Raw genomic sequence first — 22,213 nt, forward strand, 5'->3', positions numbered from 1 at the left:
CTAGTGGAAGAAAAGAAACAATGAAGATCAAAGCAGAGCTAAATTAAATTGAGATAAAAAAATGTACAAAGAATCAATGAAATGAAAACTTGACCCTTTGCAAGGCTAAACAAAATTGATAATGCACTAACTAAATTAACGAATAAAAAAGGAGAAAAGATTCAAATAAGCACAATCAGAAATGGAAAAGGAAACATTGCCACTCATACCACAAAATTAAAAAAAAAAAAAAGATTATCAGAGACGTCTATGAACATAACTATGAGCACAAATTAGAAAACATAGAGGAAATGGCTAATCTCCTGGAAACATACAATCCCTGAAGATTGAATCAGGAAGAAATTGAAATCCTGAACAAACCAGTTGTGAGTAATAAAATTTAATCAGTAATTTAAAATATACCAACAAATAAAAGTCAAACACCAGAGAGATTCACAGCCAAATTTTATGAGATACATAGTGAAGAGCCTTTACCATTCTTGCAGCAGAAATTCCTCCCTAATTCTTTTTTTTTTTTTTTTTTGACTTTTATTTTCAGAAACTACGTCTTGCTTTGTCACCCAATCTGGAGTGCAGTATGCAATCATAGCTCACTGTAACCTTGAAGTCCTGGCCTCAAGCTATTCTTCCCTCTAAACTCCTGAGTACCTAGGACTACAGGCATGCACTAGCATGCCTGGCTCCCTGGAGGGTTTTTTGTTTGTTTGTTTTATTCCAGTAGTTTTTGGGATACAAGTGGTTTAGGTTACATGAATAAGTTCTTTAGTGACTCCCTAACTAATTCTTTAAAACCAGTATAATACTGATACCAAAATCTAGTAAGGGCACAACAACAACAATAACAACAACAACAACAAAAAACAGAAAACTGCAGGCCAATATTTCTGATGAACATAGATACAAAAGTTCTTAAGGAAATACTAGCCAACTAATTTCAATAGCATAGCAAAAAGATATCACAATAAAATAGATTTCATCCACTTGATCCATTATCAAATGGGATGCAAGGATGGTTCAACATATGTAAATCAATAAATGTTATTCACCACATGAACAGAATTAAAAACAAAAACTCTATGATGATCTCTTTAGATACTAAAAAGCATTTGATAAAATCCAACATCCCTTTGTGTCCAGAACTGGTTCCTTCTGGTGGTTTATTGGTCTCACTGACTTCAAGAAGGAAGCCATGGACCCTGATGGTGAAGGTTACAGTTCTTAAACATGGTGTGTCCAGAGTTTGTTCCTTCAGATGTTCAGATGTGTCCAGAGTTTCTTCCTTCTGGTGGGTTCGTGGTGTTGCTGACTTCAAGAGTGAAGTCACAGACTTTCACAGTGTTACAGCTCTTCAAGGTGGCACAAACCCAAAGAGTGAGCAGCAGCAAGATTTATTGTGAAGAGCAAAAGAACAAAACTTCCACAGCATGGAAGGAGACCCAAATGGGTTGCCACTGCTAGCTGGAGTGGCCAACTTTTATTCCCTTATTTGGCCCCACCCACATCCTGCTGATTGGTCCATTTTACAGAGTGCTGATTGACCCATTTTTACAGAATGTTTATTGGTGCATTTATAAACCTTTAGACACAGCACTGTTTAGTGCATTTTTACAGAGTGCTGATTGGTGCATTTACAAACTTTTAGCTAGACACAGAGCACTGATTGGTGCATTTTTACAGAGTGCTGATTGGTGCATTTACAAACCTTTTGCTAGACAGACAAGTTCTCCAAGTCCCCACTCGACCCAGGAAGTCCAGTTGGCTTCACCTTTCACCTTCATAATAAAAACCCTCAAACCCTAAACATAGAAGGAACATTTATTAAAATAATAAGAGCTGTCTATGAAAAACCCACAACCAACATTTTATGGAAGGGGAAAAGTTGAAAGCATGTCACTAAGAACTGGAACAAGACAAGGATACCCACTCTCACCACTCCAATTCAACAAAGTACTGGAAGTTCCAGTCAGAGCAATCAAGCAAAAGAAGAGAAATAAAAAGCATCCAAATAGGAAAAGAGGATGTTAAATGATCTTTTGTTTTGCTGATAATATGATATTATGCATAGAAAACACTAAAGATTTCTCCAAAAAAAAATATGCTAGATTTGATAAACAACTTTAGTAAAGTTTTACAACAGCAAATCAACATATAGTAATAACTTGCATTTCTAAATGCCAACAGCACTCAAGCTGAGAACCAAATCAATAACTCAATACCATTTGAAAGGGTCAAAAAAAGAATACCTAAGAATACCTTTAACCAAGGAGGTTACAAAATCTATACGAAGAAAACTACAAACACTGATGAAAGAAATCAGAGATGACAGAAACAGAAGGAAAAAAAAAATACATTCTCATGAATTAAAGGAATCAATATCATTAAAACAATCATGCTGCCAAAGAAACCTACAGATTCAATGCAATTCCTACCAAATTATAAAGGTCACTTCTCAAATAATTAGAAGAAACAATTCTAGAATTTATGTGGAACCAAAAAAGAGCCCCAAAACCAAAGTAATCCTAACAGAAAAGAACAAAGCCAGAGAAATCACATATCCAACTCCCAACTATTCTACAAGGCAATAGTAACAAACTCAGCATGGTACTGGTACAAAAACAGACATACAGATCAATGGAGCAGAATAAAGAATTTGTAAGTAAAGCCATATAACTGCAATCAACTAATCTTAGACAAAGTGGACAAGAATAAAGAATGAGCAAAGGACACCCTATTCAAAAAATTGTGCTGGATACATTGACTAGGCATATGCAGAGGAACAAAACTGGCCACTATCTTTACCATATTCAAAAATTAACTCTAGATGAATTAATGATTTGAATATTCTCACAATAATGGCACTAATCAATTCACGAAGGCACATCTGTCATTACCTAAATAGCTCTTAGAGATCCCCCATTTCAACACATTCACTTTGGGGATCATGCTTTGAAAACAGGATCTTTGGAGGACACATTCAAACCATAGCAGGGACCTTGAGAGTGCAAGACAAGACCTGATGGAAGTTCAGTGATTAACTTCTACTTCTAGGTGTCACCTTCTTCATATATTTTACAGGAATTGAGAGTACAGTTTGATTGATCTTTCTAAAATGGTAATTAATTTTGCAATTTTCATATCTCTGGGGTAATGTGTAGTTGATCCCACAGAAGCATGGGGAAACTTTATAGAAGTAGTTTTGATAAAAAGTATTACCTTTGAATATTTTTATTACACTTACTTTTCGCTTTTAATTAGACTTACAGCTAACAAGATCTGTTTTAGATATGCAACAGGTCACAATTTGAATCTCATTCAGAACATTTTTCGGCATTTTTCTCATGTAGCTATTAAATATAACAAAAACTCAGCAGATACATCTTCACCATAAATTAAAGACAAATCAACAGTTATCTGCCTCTAATTAATACACAGGTGATTATGCTGATTATGCTAAAGTTTTATTGTTTTAGTCATTTTTTTTTACAGGTGGGGTATTATGCATGTGTAAAGTTTCTTTTCCTACTTTATTGTCAGATATCCAACCTAAGGAATCTACTAGATAAATTCAGCCCATTTCTAAATTGCTCAATGTGTTACAATGCACCTCCCATTATAAGTCCAAAAGCATTATGTTAAAACATTTATGTTGTTTTGAAATTATTAAAAACACTTGTATATCTTTATTCCACAATTATTTATTGAGGGTTTGTAAGTACTACGCTAGATTGTAGAGATATTATGTGGAAAAAATCCAGCCAGAAATAGTTCTTGCCTTCAAAAAATTTGCAGACTAGTGGAGAGTAACACATTAAGTAAATACTTACAAAATAAAGTATAATTACAAATTTATGTAACTGCAATGATAGAAAACTTCAAGAATTAAGTTAAATTGGGAAATATTGGGAGACAAAAGACAGGAAGAATTCTTTCCCTAAGTGACAAAGGAACTATATGTGTTTAGTAGGAGAAGAGTGATGGGGCAAATATTTCAGTTAAGGAGACTAGCGCATGCAAAGTTCTAGAAATTTAAAGTTCTTAACATTTTGGAGAAAATGGAAAAATTTTAGCCTAGGCTGATGTCTACTGAGAGATGTGGAAGGCACTGCAAAATGAGAATGGTGAACAGGCAGGTCATTGTAAAACACATGAAGAAATTTTAATTGTATCTTAAGCTAACATTAATGATATTTAGATAGGAAATGTTTGATCTTATTTCCTGGCTTTGGGCAGAATGGGAGAAGAGCCATTAATGTCATTAGGAGATATTCTAGGCAGAAAACAGTAGCTACCTATAATGGAGTAATAATGTGAGAATTATGATATATATGTGGATTTGAGAGGCATTGAGGATTATTCCTGGATTTTATGGTATGGACAGGCAAATCTTGGTGAAATTTATTAAGAAGAAAGACTTTAGCACATCTCTTGTAATCTAACACAGAACAAATACATATCAGATAAAACTCTGAACTTTGATAATAAAAGATATATCTCCCTTTCAGAGTACCTTGGCTATGCATAAAAATGGACTGCACTGTAGGCCACATACTAAACCCCAATGAACTCCCTAGAAGAAAAGTAAAAAAAAAAATTGTTCTCCACGTGTAAAGATACAACTAAAAATAATAATAGAAGTAAAATAATCGCATGCAGGTTTTCTTAAAAAGGAGATATTAATGAAAATGTACAAAAATTAAATTTCAAAATTTATGTTAAAAGTGATAATGAAAATCAAATATATCAGAATCATGGGGTAAAGCTAAAGAACTATCAAGGAAAAATATAATTGGGTCCATAAAATAAAATAAAATGAAGCATTAATAAGTGCTCAATTAACAACTTTCAATTAAAAACAATAAAGTAAACTGAAAAAACACAAAACAAATGCTATAAAAAATTAGAAGCATAACATCAAATAATTGTTAAATGTTAAATATCAACAAAGATAATTCAGGAACAATTGAAAAATTACACATCATGACCAAGTGAAGTTAATTGCAGAATACAAGGGTACCGTGAGGTGAATATATTATAATTAATAAACTTCTTCATTGTAATAGAATAAAAAATAATATGATTATTTATATAGCATTACAACAGATACTTGGCAAAATTCAGCATCCATTCAAGTAAAAGACAGTTAAAATAGAAGCTAATAATTTTTTAACAAGAAAACTATCTTTTAACACATAATATGCCTCTGCTGAAAACACAGTATCTTACTTAAAGAAGAAACATTAAATAATCTTTCACCAAACACAGGAAGAAGAAAAGGAAACCCATTATTTCCATGGCCTTTTAACATTGTTTTAGAAGAAATTGCCCGGCATCTAAAACAAATAATAATGTAAAAACCTAGAAGGAAAACAAAAAGTAAAAACTACTTTAGTTACAGATGATACAATCAGATACTTGTATTTTATTTTATTTATTATTATTTATTATTTATTTTATTTATACATTTTATTTTATTTTATTTTGTAGAAACTCCAAAACAATCTTAAAAAAAAAGCTAATCCTTTTCACAATAAGAGAATGTAGTAAAGTAGAAGGTAATAAAATTAGCATACAATCAATAGTCATTCTATATTCAAATGAAAATCAGGAGATATAATGGAAGAGAAAGTTTCATTTATGATAGAAGGGAAATAAAACACATATGGATAGCAAAACATATATGAGACAAAAATATAAAAGACTCCTGAAGTACTCAGAAAAAAGTTTATCAAATGGACAAATATGTAACACTTGTGAATAGCTGAAGGAAATGACATAAAGATGCCATTGTTTTCCAGGTGATATTACAGTTAAATCAATTCTAATAAAACATTAACCTATATTATATGATACTAAGATGAACATCTATGTTGTATAGTAGCCTGCAAATTATTTTACTTTTAATGATTAAACTCGAGAGTTCAAAGAAAATCTGTTAGAGATGTGTTACTCCTGGCTCTGCCCAGGGACTTAGTAGGAGGGTACAGCTTCACTCATCTCTGCTCTTAGCAATACTTCAAGGGGGAATATATGGAAAGCACTGCCTTCAGTACTAATTTTATTTCCTTCATCTTTCTGTTCCCTCATTTTCATTTCAAAGTAGACCCTTTCAGTTTTTCTTTCCCTGAGCCGTGGGAGAAGGGATTTGTTTCCTCAATGGATGAATTGCTGAGAAGCCTGAGACTATTAATTGAATGAGTTAAGAGCAGGCATGAGCAGAATGTTGTAACTAATACAGGAAATACTCAGCGAATAATCAGAAAAATGAAGACCCTGCAAGATTAAACCAAGGGAAATTTCTATTTACAGAGGGTTTAATTCTGGGCAGAGAGGCAATAATTCCTTATTGACTAATTTAGCCTTACATATCCTCTGTGCATGTAAAGCCTACAGTGGCTTTATGTTTTTCCGTTGTCCCCTCTAAGTGCATTTTTTCAAATGTTCTGTGAACCACAAGAGACGGAAAGTGCAGATACCCCTAAGTCACATCACAGTTTCCGGATATGAGAATTTCCAGCCACAGGAGTCATACAACAACATGGGTGGTTTGGTTCATGGTGATTTGTTTTAAATATAGCAAAAGAAATATTTTCGTGAAATCAATCAATCAGTAGTTACCAAAATCAAGTGAAGTTTTCTGTATATTTAATAAAGTAAAATTCTGGAGTGTACCAGCTGGAGGGAGATTTCCATCTTGGTAGGAGTGGATCCCATCTGATTTCACCACTTCTGTGTATAAAAATTCCTGCCAATTCCTTCTCAATCCAATTTTTCCCTTCCACTGAAAGTAGTTAGGGAACACGGCCTCCCTTCTCATATTGTTGATTAATGGGAAAGAGATTTAGAGCACTGATGAGCATTAGAGAATGGTCAATGCAGCTGAAACTAGTTAAGTGAAGTGGAAAGTGAAGGAATACATATGGGTTGTGGTTCGATCATGGCTGGAGAGAAGCAGCTGCCTTGGGTAGGTATACAAAAAATGGAATGTGTATTTATACTTTCTTTTGATATATTTGTTTAATGTGGTCTTAAGCATAGATACCTATACCATGGTATTTTAGCTGTAAAATATATATTCAAGAAATGGAAATACAGGTGATTCACAAGAAAATGGTCCTATTTAGTATATTTTAAGAATCAGAAAGGAATTCCTTTCTAAAATCCTACACTTCTCTCTTACATGTAGTTCTTAACTTTCTAGGAGATAATGTATACATTTATATAGTATAGAGATCCAAAGGCTAAATTTTATTTTGACTCTTTGTTGTTTATAGTTTTCCTTTAAGAGGTCTTACATTATTGTTGTATTAACTGTTTCTATATCTCCAACTATCATTAAAAGTTGTAAGCTGGACTTGGTGGCTTATGCCTGTAATCCCAGCAATTTGGGAGGCCAAGACGGGTGGATCACCTGAGGTCAGGAGTTTGAGACCAGCCTGGCCAACATAGTAAAACTCCCTCTCTACTAAAATTAGCCGGGCATGGTGGTGGTTGCCTGTAATCCCAGCTAGTCAGGAGGCTGAGGCGGGAGAATCACTTGAACTCGGGAGGTGGAGGTTACAGTGAGTCGAGATCACTCAATTGCACTCCAGCCTGGGCGACAGAGTGGGACTCCATCCCCCCGCCCCCCCCCAAAATTAAAATAAATAAGTAAATAACATTTAAAAAGCGGCAGAGAAATACTGTTTAATAATTGTTGAATAAATACATGATTTATGGAAAGATGAGTGATTACATGAAGAACAAACAAAAGAATGGAAGTGCAAGTGCTCTGCAATTGCCAGATGTGTTCTGTTTCCTTGGTTCTCATTATATATTTTATCTAAATATCGTTAGTGAGAATTTTGCAATGATTCTGTTCCTTCTATACTGATAATACTTTATTTTAAAGCAAAGACATGGTGCAAAGCTACAGTAATCTTCCAAGTTGGATTCACCATTCAAAACCAGTCGCTATTGAGCTATTAAATTATAGAAAATAATAGATGCAGTGTAATCCGCTATTATTTTCTTTAAATTCTTCCTTCAATGAATATTTAAGTGCCTACTGTGTCCCAGGTCCGGTCATGGTTATGCATAAGCGAAAAGACTAACTTACTCTTCTTACTTTATGGAATAGCAGAGAAAACAATGCAAAACAAGCAGCTTCAACATAACAGAGTTGAAGTGAGAGTGAAGCATAGAATTGGACCCTTCTAAAAGTGGTCAAATGATTTAAAGTCTCAGGTTAAATATTAAAATTAGGGCACATAAATTTTAGGGAATGTATTTCTAAAGATATTTACACTGGAAAAACTTTCTTCTCTTGTCTCTATCTCAATTTCTATCTCATCTCTATTTCCATTTCTCTTCAAGTGTTTCTTCTCTAACTGAAATTACCATCACTTCTATTGACACCAACTGAGATGTCATGAACAAAAAGTTACTGATTCACAAAGGCATCATCTGTGGTGTCAGATAAGTGAATAAGGACCAAGAAGACATTTTTTTCATACAAAACTGAGAACAATGAACCAATGGATGATGAGATAGTGTCGATGAAGTATGTCTGCAGAAAAGCCTGTCCTAGGGGTTCTCCTCCAGGACAACTATTAGTCTCAGAATAAAGAGGTGGTAGCAGTTCACTGTCAATAGTGCATGTAGAATATCCTAATATTAAATACACAAAAAATTTGCATTTTCAGCACTTCTTTACCAACATTGATATTTTAAATTAGCTACTCATTAAACTGAATGAAAGTTAACTTATTCTTTAGGTTTGGTTAATTTCATTGTGTATGTTTCTATCCGGTTATCCAGCCAAATGTAAAAAGTTCCTAATTATATTTTAGAACATTCACCAGCTCTATTACTTAATTTTGATAATAAAATAATTTACAAAATTTAAAAAGAAAGAAATGTTTCCTTAACACATTTCATTTATATTAAGGGCTGAATATAACATAACTTTAATTTGTTAATAATTCAATTATCAAAAATATACAATCTGTTTAAAATAAATTGTATATGTGTTACAAAAGAAATTTTCCACACTCTCAAGTTCTCTATCTAGATGGATATCGATACAGACACACATCTCTCACCCTCACATACACAAACAGATGTGGAAGAAAGAGTGGACAAGAGAGGAAAGGGGATTCAGAGAGAAAAAGGAGGAGAGAGAAGTAAAGATAAAAGATAGAAACATAGAGTAGAGAGAATAATAATGCAAAATAGGAGAACTTGGATACTAGAAGGACTTTAGGATATTTTCTCTCATTTTACAAGGAAGGAAAATGAGGCTCTGGAAGACTAAGTGGGTTATCAGAGGACACGCAGTGAAGTACTGGCAGAGACAGAGAACGAAAACTTTCTTATTTTTAGCCGAGTGTTGGAATTCTTGGAAACCAGGGATGCATTTTTGTTATTCTGGCACATTACTGTGTAATTATTCCCTACTCAATTTGTATTTTTTAATTTTTCATTAGTCATTCAAAGTACTGTGAATTTTGTCATTATTCAACCGAGTTTGACAATCCAACAGCTGTAGGAGACAATCTGATTCAAATTGATAAAAATCTATTACTTCATTTTGCCAACATTTAAGAAGACTTATTTTACCATTTTCACCATATATGGGTGATAATTTTTTTAAACGTACAATAAACAATCAAGTTTTTCCTTTTAAAAATGGTTTCTTATTAAGAATATTCAGTAAGTCTTTAAATAATTCTTTTAAAAATTAAAAATTATTCCTCCATATCTCTATTTACATTTTATTTCAAAGAATGTAATTAGATCTGAAGAATTCTACTGTGACTAATAATCCTCACAACAAAATACTTTCAAGTTTTGTTGTTGTTTTTAACACGTATGGTTGGATATGCTTTGCTTATCTTTATGTAACTGTATCTCCCAGGGATAAATATTAAGGAATAGTAAAGTAATGTATTTGGTACCTGGCTACCATAATCTTTCCAATTTAAGGTGACATTTTCTCCTCCAGGTTTGAATTATGAGAGGAGCACAGGGACAGTAAGCCAATAAGTGCATTTTTTCTGTTTTTATTGTCCTAAAAATCTCAGTGAACTCATAGATATTTTAATCTGAAATTCTTGTAGCAAGATCTGATATTAGAAGTGATCTGTTCAGTTATCCAAACTGTTTCATTAGTATATCCTGTATCAGCAACCATTTAACTCTTTGCTGACAGTTCTACAGCATTTTGAGAGTTTGCTTTAAAAATATATGCCTGGTCAGATGCAGTAGCTCAGACCTGTAATCCCAGCACTTTGAGAGGTAGAAGTAGGCGGATCACCTGAGGTCAGGAGTTCTAGACCAGCCTGGGCAGCATAGTGAAACTCTGTCTCTACTAAAAAACAAAAATTATCTGAGCGTCCATAGTGTGAAACTGTAGTTCCAGCTACTCCGGAGGCTGAAACATAAGAATTGCTTGAGCCCAAGAGGTGGAGGTTGCAATGAGTCCAGATCACACTATTGCATTCCAGCCTGGGTGAAAGAGTGAAATGCTCAAAATTAAAAAAAAGTTAAAAAATAATAATAAAAAAAAAAAGAGAGAGAGAGATATGTGCATGCATGCCTACAAATTGGGAGAAATGCCACAGTTGTTATTAAGTTGTTATTTATGTTGAAAACTCATGTCGTTTTAAGGATAGATTTTATCAACTGGTATATAAAACAGATATGAAAGAAGAAATATGCCAGTTCTATTTCACAGTGATTAATAAAATCATGTTTTCTATACGTGAATGGTAAGACACAAAGCAGCTCTGTAGGCAGGCAAGATAAACAACTCGCACAGTCATTAAATCACATTTTATTTACATTTCTATTGATCATCATGATAGTTTTGTAGTTTCTACATAATTATATTCCACACATTTAAGTATCTGTATAAAAAATCAGATAACTTCTGGAGCAATATTAGGGGAGTTAAATTTTACACTGAAGTATATGTAATGTCAGAAATACTTAAGGCCTTGAATATATATTTCATTTCAAATTTTCATTTAGCAGTTTATTCTAAATGTGATTGCCTGGGACAGCAGAGGTGTGAAAGGCTGCTATCCCAGTACCAAGTATGCCTCTGTGCTCTACAAGAACTGGCTGATATGCTGAAATGGTCAACTCAATAATTACTTGTTTTTGTTCTCTAATATTGTTCATGTCTTGTGCAAAATCATTAAAAATGGTTATAGTATACATTCAGAAAGAACATTTCAGTACGCTACAGTTTCTTGATGTTTCTTTTCACACTGTTTATAATCTTTATAATGTCCTTTGACTGCAAAAGATACTGTTTAAAACTGGGAAAAAAATGTTCATATACTGAAGATTATTCTGAGGAGTGTGTTATGTCGGTCTCAATGTGGGTTATTTAGCTAGTGGTGAAATTATTTTTCTTGTTTTCCTCATATATCTCAAATGTCCATGTTCTCTAAATAATGGTCAGAGATAAATCAATTTTGTGTGTTTATTTATCTTTAGGGAATAACATTTTCAGAACATATTATGTCAATTAAACTTTTCTGTGAAAAATAAATGAAAATTTATACTAGCGATTTTCTGTAAACTATTCCCATGACAATAAATTATTATACAATCTTAAAAGCTTGGTTTTACTAGGAATTACATGCACAACAGTAGATGCCAACAGAATAATTTGTGTTTTCTTTGATTCAAAAATTATGTTTTTTACTAAAATAGAAATGTTAGAAAGCTATTATAGAAATCATTAAATTATGAATAGGCAAAATATCAGTTGATGGATTATATAGTCCAAATGAGATATGACATAAGGTATAAAATTCTAAATGCTACCTCAAATTGTTATATATTTTCTTTCTCAGTATTGACCTTTCCCCAGATAATGCAAAATTATCTCCCATTTTAAAGCAATTTTTAATTTATAGAAGAGTCTTAGGAGTCAGGTCTTAGGAGTCAGGTATAGGCTTGGGTTCAAATCCCAGATCACTTTCTAATAACTGTGTGATCTTCTCAAATGTTTCCATTCTCCCCAGGCCTACATTTCCATATGTGGATAAAATGAACATTTTATTGTTTACTTCAAAGGGATAAGATTTGCAAGTTAAATAGCAAGATGTTTGATATATAGTAGATGCTTAATCAGTGTTAGTCCCAGTTCCTTTCTAATGTACAATTACAGTTTCACTTGTAAATGTGAATGAGTTCATGATTATTTATTCATCGCTTCGTTGTGTTTTAATAGCTCTTTGATCCTATTACCCATTCTTAACAGTGATTGTATATATAAAATCACAAACCATTTAGTCATTTCAGATAATTACTCAGATGTCTTTGTTTGCAGTATGCTGATCAACAATTAACTAAATTTGATGGTATATTTTTGGTACCAAAAGAACCAAAGATTCTAAAACAAGGGCAAAAGTTCACAAATAACATTAAGTTGATCCCTAGACCTGTTGAATATTGAATCACTGATAGACTGGCCTACAGGTAAATTTGCATCCAGTTCTAAAATTGCTGTTCAAATTGTTGCACTAATGATAATTCCTCACATGTAGTCTGATGGAGATATGGTGAGAAATAAGGCTGAAGTTAATTAGGAGTCAGAACTTGAAGTTTCTTGTAAGTATGTCCTAGTGAAGTTTATTAAGTTATGGGTTAAATTAATTCTGCTTTCCTCAGTTGACCTAATTCTCTGAACAATGTTCTAATCCCACTGTATCTTTCTATCATAGAGTAATCTACAAAACCTACTGCCAGGCATGGGAAGCTGGAAGCTGGAAAAGGGAAGCGAGAGTTCATTTTGTATTCTGGATGTAAGTACTATGTCATATATACAATCTGAAATATTTCCTCCCAGTCTGTGGCTTTCCCTTATATTTTACTTACAGTGATTTTTTAATAGCAGAAATTTTAAGTTTTAATGAGGCCAAGTGTATTATTTTTAAAAATATATTACCTTTTCATGTCCTGTTTAACAATCCTTTCCTGAAGACATTGTACATTTTTTCTATGTTTATTTCTGGATATTTTATCATTTTAATCTTATATTTAGATCTCATTGATTTTGAGTTAATTTTTGTTTTTGTTGTACTTGTATTTGATCAAAGATCACTTTTTTTTGCATGTTCATGTCCATTTTTTTCAATGAAAATATCTTCCTTTCTTGTCAACCTTGACATCTTTGTTGGAAATCAGTTGACTATATATGTGAGGCTTCATTTTTTGACTCAATTTTGTTCCATTGGTCTGTGCCTCCATTTTCTTGCTGTATTTTAATTAAATTTTTGTTTGTAATTATTATGGGTTCATAATAATTAGGCATATATATTTATAGGATGCATGTCATATTTGGATACAAGCATATAATGTGTCATCAACTGCATTTTTTTGCTATTTTTAATTGAACTTTTTGTTTTTATTATTATGGGTTCATAATAATTAGCTATATATATTTATAGTGTACATGTGATGTTTTCATACAAGTATATAATGTATAATTATCAAATCCAGGTAATTGGTATCTGTTACATCTAGATACCATTTCTCATTTCTTTGTGTTAGGAACATTCCAATTCCACTCTTTGAATTATTATAAAATATACAATAAATCATTATTGGCTATAAGACCTAATATTTTATAACTTTTTTACAACTATCACACTTGATTATTCTTGAAATAAAATAGTATGTGTTCTCCAACTTTATTCTTTTTGAAAAATTTAGGAAATTTGAGTTCCTTCATTTCACATATAAATTATAGAATTAGCTTATTTTTTAACATAAATTTTATTGTGTATATTTGAGGTTTATAACATGATATTATGAAATACATGTAGATAGAAAAATAGTTACTACAGGTTTGGCATCTGAAATCTAAAAATCTAAAATCTGCATTATTCCAAAATTTGAAACTTTTTCCTTTCTTTCTTTTTTTAAAGCCTGTTTTTGCTTTTTTTTTTTTTTTTTTTTTTTTTAATTTTATTTTTGGGGTCTCACTATATTGATCTGGTTGGTCTCAAACTCCTGGTCTCACGTGATTTTCCCATCTCAGCCACCCAAAGTACTAGGATTATAGGTATGAGCCACTGAGCCTGGCTTTTTTCTCTCTTTTTAGGGATAGAGTCTTTCTATATTGTCCAAGCTGTAGTGCAGTGGCTACTGACAGGCACGATCATAGCTCACTGCTTTCCTGAACTCTTGGGCTCAAGTGATCTTCTTGCTTCAGCTTCCTGAGTGCCTGGGACTACAGGCTCATGCCACTGAACCTGGTCACATCTGAAACTTGTTTAGTGTTAACATGACATTTAAAGGAAATTCTCATTTAGAACATTTCCTATTTCACATTATCAGATATAGGATGCTTAACCAGTATGTGTAATGCAAATATTCCAAAAAGCCAAAAAGATCAAAATCTGAAATATTTCTGGTTGCTAGCATTTTGGGTACTCAACCTGTATAGTAAAACAGATTAACATGTCTGTCATCTTATAATTATTATTATTTTTTTTTGACAAGAGCAGCTAAAATCTAGTTATTTAACAAAAATCCCTAAAACAATAGTTTTATAAATTTTAGTCCTCATGTTGTACATTAGATCTCTAAATTGTGCAACTTACATATCTATATTTTTATCCTTTGACCTACATTTCCAAATTTCCTGCCACTACTCACAGTAACCTCTACACATGGTAACCATTGTTTCTTTCTCCATCTCTGTGTATTTGAGCGCGCTCTCTCTCTCTCTTTAATTCCACATATAAGTCAAATTGTGCAATAATTTTCTCCTCTTTTTGGCTTATTGCATTTAGCACTAAGCTAAATGTCCTTCGGTTTCATTCATGCTGTGTCAAATGACAAGATCTTCTTTTCTGAGGATAAATAATATTCCATTTTCTATATATACCATGTGTTATTGTCTATTTTTTCATCAATAAGCATTCAGGTTGTTTTCATATCTTGACTATTTTGAAGAATGCTGCAATGAACATGGGAGTCTAGATATATGTATAGGATTGTGATTTCATCTGTTTTGGGATAAACCCAGAAAAGAGATTGCTGAGTCATATGATAATACTAGTTTAAATTTCCTCAGGAACTTCCATACTGTTTTCCATAATGAATGTACTGCCAACAGTGTACTAGAATTTCCTTTTTTCTATGCTTTTGCCAATATTTATCTCTTGTCCCTTTGATAATAGCCAACAGGTGTGAAGTGATATTTTACAATTCTACTGAAATTTCAATTTATATGCATTACATTTATAGGACAAGTTGGAGGTAATTCGCATATTAGTCATGTGAAATATTTTGATCCACCAACAGAGTACATCTCTCCACACAAGCTTGATGGAGTCCATAGTATTACTCAGGTTGCTGACTTGGGCATTGTTTTTTTGTTTGTCTGTTTTTTGTTTGTTTGTTTGTTGCCTATCGAATATCTTTGTATTCCCTTTTTTACTTGTATAACCTAGATTTTGTTTTAGATAGTATTGTGCTCAGCTATAGACTTCATTTCTAAGACACCAATGTAGGTAGGTATAGCCAATTTCCCTAGTTTTTACCAAAGATATATATTAGATATTTAGATGTAGTTTCTGGAAAACTCTGGACTTCCTGATTTTCTTTTTTAATAAAAGTGGTCATCAGGGCTCTATTACTTTGCCTTATATGCCTGCCCCCCTTCTTTGGGTGGGAATAATTAATGCTTGGTAAACACGAATTAGCATGTGACTTTGAAGAATAAGTCAGTTTACTAAAAATCAAAAGGGGGAAAATAAGAGGAATATGGGTTCCTAATAAAATGATTGATTGTATCAACCTAACTTACGTCTTTCTAATTCTTGTCACATGAAGCCACCTAAACCAATTGTCAAAGTCACTACAGACATATTTTCTGTTGCAAGTAGCTAAAATCACCTTGGATACAATCTAGAGAATCATTGGAATCATTCATTATTATGTGAAAGAAAGAACAAGAAATAAATGTCTAACATCATTCTATTATGCCATACCAAAGTAGGTGTAAATGCCTTATTTATGGAAGTGTAATTTAGAATAAAGGAGTCTATTGCTGCAGGTTTAACATTAGAGACTAAAATTGGAGTTCTGTTATTATTATTATTATTATTATTATTTTTTATTTTATTTTATTTTTTTTTTTTTTGAGACGGAGTCTTGCTGTGTCACCCAGGCTGGAGTGCAATGGCCAGATCTCGGCTCACTGCAAGCTCCGCCTGCCGGGTTCACGCCATTCTCCTGCCTCAGCCTCCCGAGTAGCTGGGACTACAGGCACCCGCCACCTCGCCCGGCTAGTTTTTTTTTGTATTTTTTTATTAGAGACGGGGTTTCACCGTGTTAGCCAGGATGGTCTCGATCTCCTGACCTCGTGATCCGCCCGTCTCGGCCTCCCAAAGTGCTGGGATTATAGGCTTGAGCCACCGCGCCCGGCCAAGTTCTGTTATTATACATAAAGCTTCACACATTTTGATTTTTGCTAGATGTATATTTATCAAAGAATAAAATCATTTCAGAAAGCATACATTACATTTTAAATACAAGAAAATGCAATCAGTTTGTTCTTTTGGGGTGAATCACTTTCATGTATAGGTCTTATCTTCCTTGGAAAAGGAAATTATACACCTACCATGTATTTGTTTTCTGCATATCATTGAGTTCTGTGAATTCTAGAGCTCATTGTGAATCGTTAATGTCTGTGCCTTAAGAATCAATCATTTGCATTATTTTTCATCACATTTCAATTTCACCATCGCAATTTTGGAATGTATCATTTCAAAAGGACGTATTTGTGCGTTTTCCTGTCTATAACTTCATACTTTCAAAGTATCACCTAACTTCTTAGAAAATATGCATTCTAAATATATCTTTACTTTTCAATCTTGAATGTAATAATATTTTTGATAGAGAAAGGTAAGGAGTGACAATTATAGAACTATTAATAGAATGACATAAATAGAAAATTAAGCAATATCAAATAATTTCCCTGGATTCTATGTGGAAAATATGGGAATTAAATACAACCACTATCTGAATCTCCAATTAAGTAGAAGTAAGGCTACCATAACATAATTCATGCTTAATATCAGGATAAAAATAAGTTATAGTCCCATTACATTTACTTTCTAAATTATGTAGTTTTATTTTGATTATAAACTGAATCCTTTCAGTATAGAATGATGTCTCAGTTCTTCTTAGTCTTAGAAGTGCTTCTCATTATTTAATGCTAAGCTGCAATGATGTAAAAATATCCCTAGACTCCAAGTCAAAACGACTTGCTTTTTCTCCCGTAGTATTTTGGCTATATTTTATTACCATCTTCTTATTGCATTTTTCCTTGTGCAATACTTAGTTTAGTGTGAGTTTTTCTTATTATGAAGTGTGTTACTTCAAGGTAAGACCATGACCTCCTTCTCTTTCTCCCTTTTGTTTATATTTTCTTTTTTCCTTATTATATACTTTTACTGAGAGTATTTGACAGATTTTATTTTCTACAAATCTACTATTATACAAGATGCAAATAATAATAATATGTATATAACTACGTGAACCACTTAATACTGTCATAAGCATCATTATTTTGAAACTGTTTTCTTCATAGAGTAGAATAAAGCAAGAACGAAATTATGTTAATGGTTTTTATAATCAATAACTTCCATTGCTACAGAGGACATAATTACTATTAAAGAAATTGAGGTAAAAACTATAGTATTCAAATTGGATTACAAATCTGACTTTGGACTCCACAGTTTAAAACATGTATTTCTTCTCCTTTTTTCCTCTGAGATGTCTTGGAAGCAATGTCATTTCAGCAGTAGTGAGCACCCCTAACCTAACCATTTTCTTTGCTAATTCCTTCCACTAAAAGAAACCAGAATTGCTTAAGAGAAATGTCTAATTCTAGATGTGACTCTTCTGTCAGCGCTATTTCAAAGGGTATGCCCTGGTCTAATTGTACATCTTGGTCTTTTATTCTCAGGCTCCAAGTCTAAGTGGCTTCTTTTGTTGTTAATGTTTTGTTTTGTTTTGTTTTGTTTTGTTTTGCCTGCCTCTGTGGTGGTGTTTCCTCAACTGTAGAACTAAAGCTGGTATTGAAGTACCTAAATAAGCAAATCATTTATTGTCCACTTAGGCACAGAGACAGAGAGAGCCTCTCTGATCTCAGATTTTTGGGTAAAAGCACCTGTCTCTTTTCCAACATTCATGTTTAAAAACACTTTATTGCACAAATCCCATACCACCTTCACATGAGGGAGGTATGAGGAAGAGAAAATAGAAAATTCTTCTCTAGACTATACTCTGGTCACAGGCACACACAGATTTTTCAGAAGGAACTCACAGGCTTCTGTAAGACAAGCCATCATCGTAAAATCATGAAAGGGGAATCTTCATCTGAGATCTGAGGTAAAGCAAAGTCCTCTTTCTACTACTGTTCTATGGCTTTCTGTAAATCTGAAGAAAAATACAATTTCATTTTTGCTCTCACTTTGGCAACCTGATCACCCAAAAATAATTGTAAACTCTTGATGGACTCATTTAGGTCATCTTATCAATGTGCCAATCCCTATGTTTAATACCTCCCCTCTGTGGTATTATTACACACATTGGTTGGGAGACAGAAACATAAATTCAAGATTTTTCAAGAGTTCTTTAGATACTTGTTCAAAATGTTTAGCTTTTTTTCGTCGCATTAAATATGTCATATATATATCTCTCTGACTATATTTCATATGTTCACTTTTTATATCATTGATCATTTTCCTATAGATTAATGGCAAAAGCACATGTCTATGCATCCTCCCTTGAGTGTCAGCCTCAAGTAAACCCAAAGAAAAAAAAAGAAACTTGCTGTCCGGATTTTCAAATTAACTCTCTTTACCTGCCTTCAATGTCTAGCAGACAATTTCCTGAAGCATTAGAGAAGTGAAATGGAGATAAATCAGTCATGGCTAAAGAAGTAATGTTAGTTAAAACTAATGAGAAAGCTAATTGCAGTCATTTATCTTCATGTCAGGTACATTAATATACTATGGCCCATCTTTGTGTTAAAGTGGTCAAAGTGTCTATGTGAATAAACAATTTATCAGGTTCTTGTATTGTTGAAATAAGAATGTTAAAACAGAACTTGCACATTGTTAAGAAGATCCTCAACTCCATATAAAATTAAATGCATAACTCCTCTTGATTTTTCATGTTTTAAGGTAAACTTCATATTTCTAAACACTCTCCATTAGATATGTAATTGAACTACTTGGGTTATGTGACTTTGTGAAGCAAATTCTGTTTCAGGCTGTTGAAGTCAGTTTACTCAGACACATTATTTCTCTCCTGTTGAAGTGTTTCATTTAGCATTTGAATGGGCATTGTGAGATAAAATTTAAACTTTTAGTATATTATATATTTTATTTCATGCCTTTATGATATAGCAAAATCACATGCTTTAAAATATTTAATTTTAAAAAAAACCTCTTTTCTCTGAATATTGAATCATAATTCCTTTACAAATAAAATATTCCCCGTTAGTATTTGCCTCAGCGGATTGAAAAATAAATTGAGCTTCATTACAGGTCATGTAACATAATCGTTCTCAATCTTAGCTGTGCTTTCAAATAAGTTAACCTGAAACATTTTTATTTTTAATTGGAAAACAGGTGCACAGAATGGATTAGCGATAATCACTGGTACTAGATACAGAGTCATGTTTGGCCTACATTTATTCGTTCACTTTGTTAATATAATGAACATTTGTGAGCTCCTTTGTTACCCCTATATTATATATATGTATATACATATACCTTTGTTATAGTAATTCTGTTTCCTCCACACAAAACCGACCCTCTGGATTGTATATATTTTTCACACATGTGTACATTGATATGCCTAAAAATGCATGTTTTTGTTTTACTTGCTTTTGAACTTCATAAAATGATAGTTATACCCATATTTCCTTACTCCTTATTAGATTATTAAATGGCATTAATGTTATTCAGGTACCTGTAACATATTTATTGTTACTAACAAAAACTGTTCTATTGCATAAATATAGTGACGTCTGGATATTTTCAAGATCTTTTTGTTGTTACTTTTTCCTTTTTCTTTTCTCTTATTTTTTCATCTTTTCTTACTTTTTTTTTCTTCCTTTTATTTGTTTTTGAGTAATGCCACTACCCATTTTTCAATATATCTTTTTTTACAACTTTCGATTGGGAGCATGCTTAGAAATTGCAATGCTTCTCATCAGAAAAACTCCTTTTATCATAGAATAACTAGTGTAGGGTGAGTGGAATCAACGATGGTTGACCGAAGAGGAACCTAACCAATATCAGTTATCACGTCAGGATAAACTACAGTAGCTAGATATAGCTGATCATTCCAAACATTGTATTGAAAATTATTCTGTAGAAATTGTGAGTAATCATCACTTTGAGAAAACTCTAACAGGACACAGTGAACTTCATGTAACAGGGGAATGGATCACAGAAGTGCAGAGTTAACTATAGAAGACTCACACTTGTGACTATCTTTGAAGGTCTGCTTTTCACCTATTCTAGTCACATTTATTATACATGCAGAGATGCAGAAGTATCTGAGTTTGTACTAATCTAGAGAAGTCCTTAGCCAAGAGTGTCTTGGATTTGGGACTAAACCTAAGACAAAATGTACACCCAGAAGTCCCCAGCATGATGAAGCTGAGGTAAGATTTTGCTTGAAATAGCAACTGTGTTTAGATTTCTCTTCTTTCCTGCTTTCTTCACTCCTCTAATAGTTTCTTATGAGAACACTTCCTTCATGAATTACTTGATTCAAATCCTCATTCTATTTTCAGCTTTTGAGAAACTCGACTTGAAGAAGCATCCTAAAAAAAGGATCCTAAAATGCGAGAACCTACATTTTTCAAGTTTAGAATATATTGGTAAAATATTCTGCTGCTTTATTCAATGCCTGTAAATGTAGAGTAACCTTCACCAAAATTCATGAACAGGGACTGAGAGTGGGTAGAAACATGCGTTGATAATGAAAGCTGTAGGGAACAGAGGTGAAAAGTCAACATTTCTCTTTAAACGTTAAATTTGGCATATTCAAAATCAAAAGTTAGCTTTGTTTACAAATATGCTTATGCTCCGTGATAGACTTGTTAGTGGCCCTTTCCCAAACATTTTCTAAACCTGTAAAATACTTTTGTTAAATGGCTCACATTTAACCCCCTTCTAGTACAAATATTATTAGTTTCCCATATTTGAATTGTTTTCATTATTGTACTTGAATTCTTATTTGTTTTCTATCTCCAGGCTTTTCTCTCCCATAATTCAATCTTTACTCAGATCTGAACTCTTTATGTACCTTATAAAATTTAACATTTAAACCAGAAATACTTAGATGTAGTAAACTGTTGTACCATAGTGGCTTGAACGGTGCCTCCTACCTCCACTCCAAGCAGATCAGTCCACCAAGAACCTGGAAATATGTTTATTTGGAAAAGGTGTTTTTAGAGATATAACTAAGTTAAGGATAAGACCATCTTGAGTTAGGGTGGGCCGTAAATGTAGTGGCAAGTGTCCTTGTAAGAGAAGAACAGCAGAGAAACCTGAAGAAGAAGACCATGTGAAAATCTGTGTAAAGGTGAAGGAAGAAATAGGAACCACGCTTCTACAAGTCAAGGAATGCCCGGAACTACCAGAATCTAAAAAAGGCAAGAAAGGATATTTTCTCAGAGATTTCAGAGGAAATGTACCACTCTCAGCACCTTGATTTCAGACTTCTAACCTCCTTAACTGCAAGAATGAATTTCTGTTGTTTTAAGCCATGAAGTTCATGGTAATTTGCTATGGCTGCCCCAAGAAACTAATTTGAGTAACTTAACATGAGGAAATACAATATAATTCTTAAAGAAACTATTTTAAAGAACATAAAAATATTAAGGAATAATATTAAAGAATACTAAAGGTATACAAATTGATTTACCATGTAACTATGATCATGCATGTGGAACATAAAAAAACCCGTTTATGTTACTATTTTTATTTGCTATGTAGTTAATTATAATGCAACACAATCTAGCCTATCCTAATTAATCCAACCTCCAATAACACAGAACAATAAAAAAATTATAATTAAAAAAAGCTATTTTATATGATTAAGTAGAATAAATGGAAACTATGACTTCTGAGATTTCAAATATATATACAATGTATGCAGATTAATTTTCTGATAT

At 32.7% G+C, this 22,213-nt stretch overlaps 1 long non-coding RNA gene across 1 annotated transcript in view; it reads left to right on the forward strand.

The window, feature by feature from the left end:
- LOC135967246 (uncharacterized) overlaps positions 1–21,250 on the forward strand; it is a 56,451-nt gene extending 35,201 nt beyond the window's left edge. Inside the window, exons 2-3 of the long non-coding RNA XR_010581247.1 lie at positions 12,720–12,800; positions 20,828–21,250. This is a non-coding gene — a long non-coding RNA (uncharacterized lncRNA). The remainder of the gene's footprint in view (positions 1–12,719; positions 12,801–20,827) is intronic.
- Positions 21,251–22,213: the final 963 nt, after the last annotated feature.

The sequence above is a fragment of the Macaca fascicularis genome, chromosome 14 (assembly GCF_037993035.2).
Source record: "Macaca fascicularis isolate 582-1 chromosome 14, T2T-MFA8v1.1".
Classification (NCBI taxonomy): Eukaryota; Metazoa; Chordata; class Mammalia; order Primates; family Cercopithecidae; genus Macaca; species Macaca fascicularis.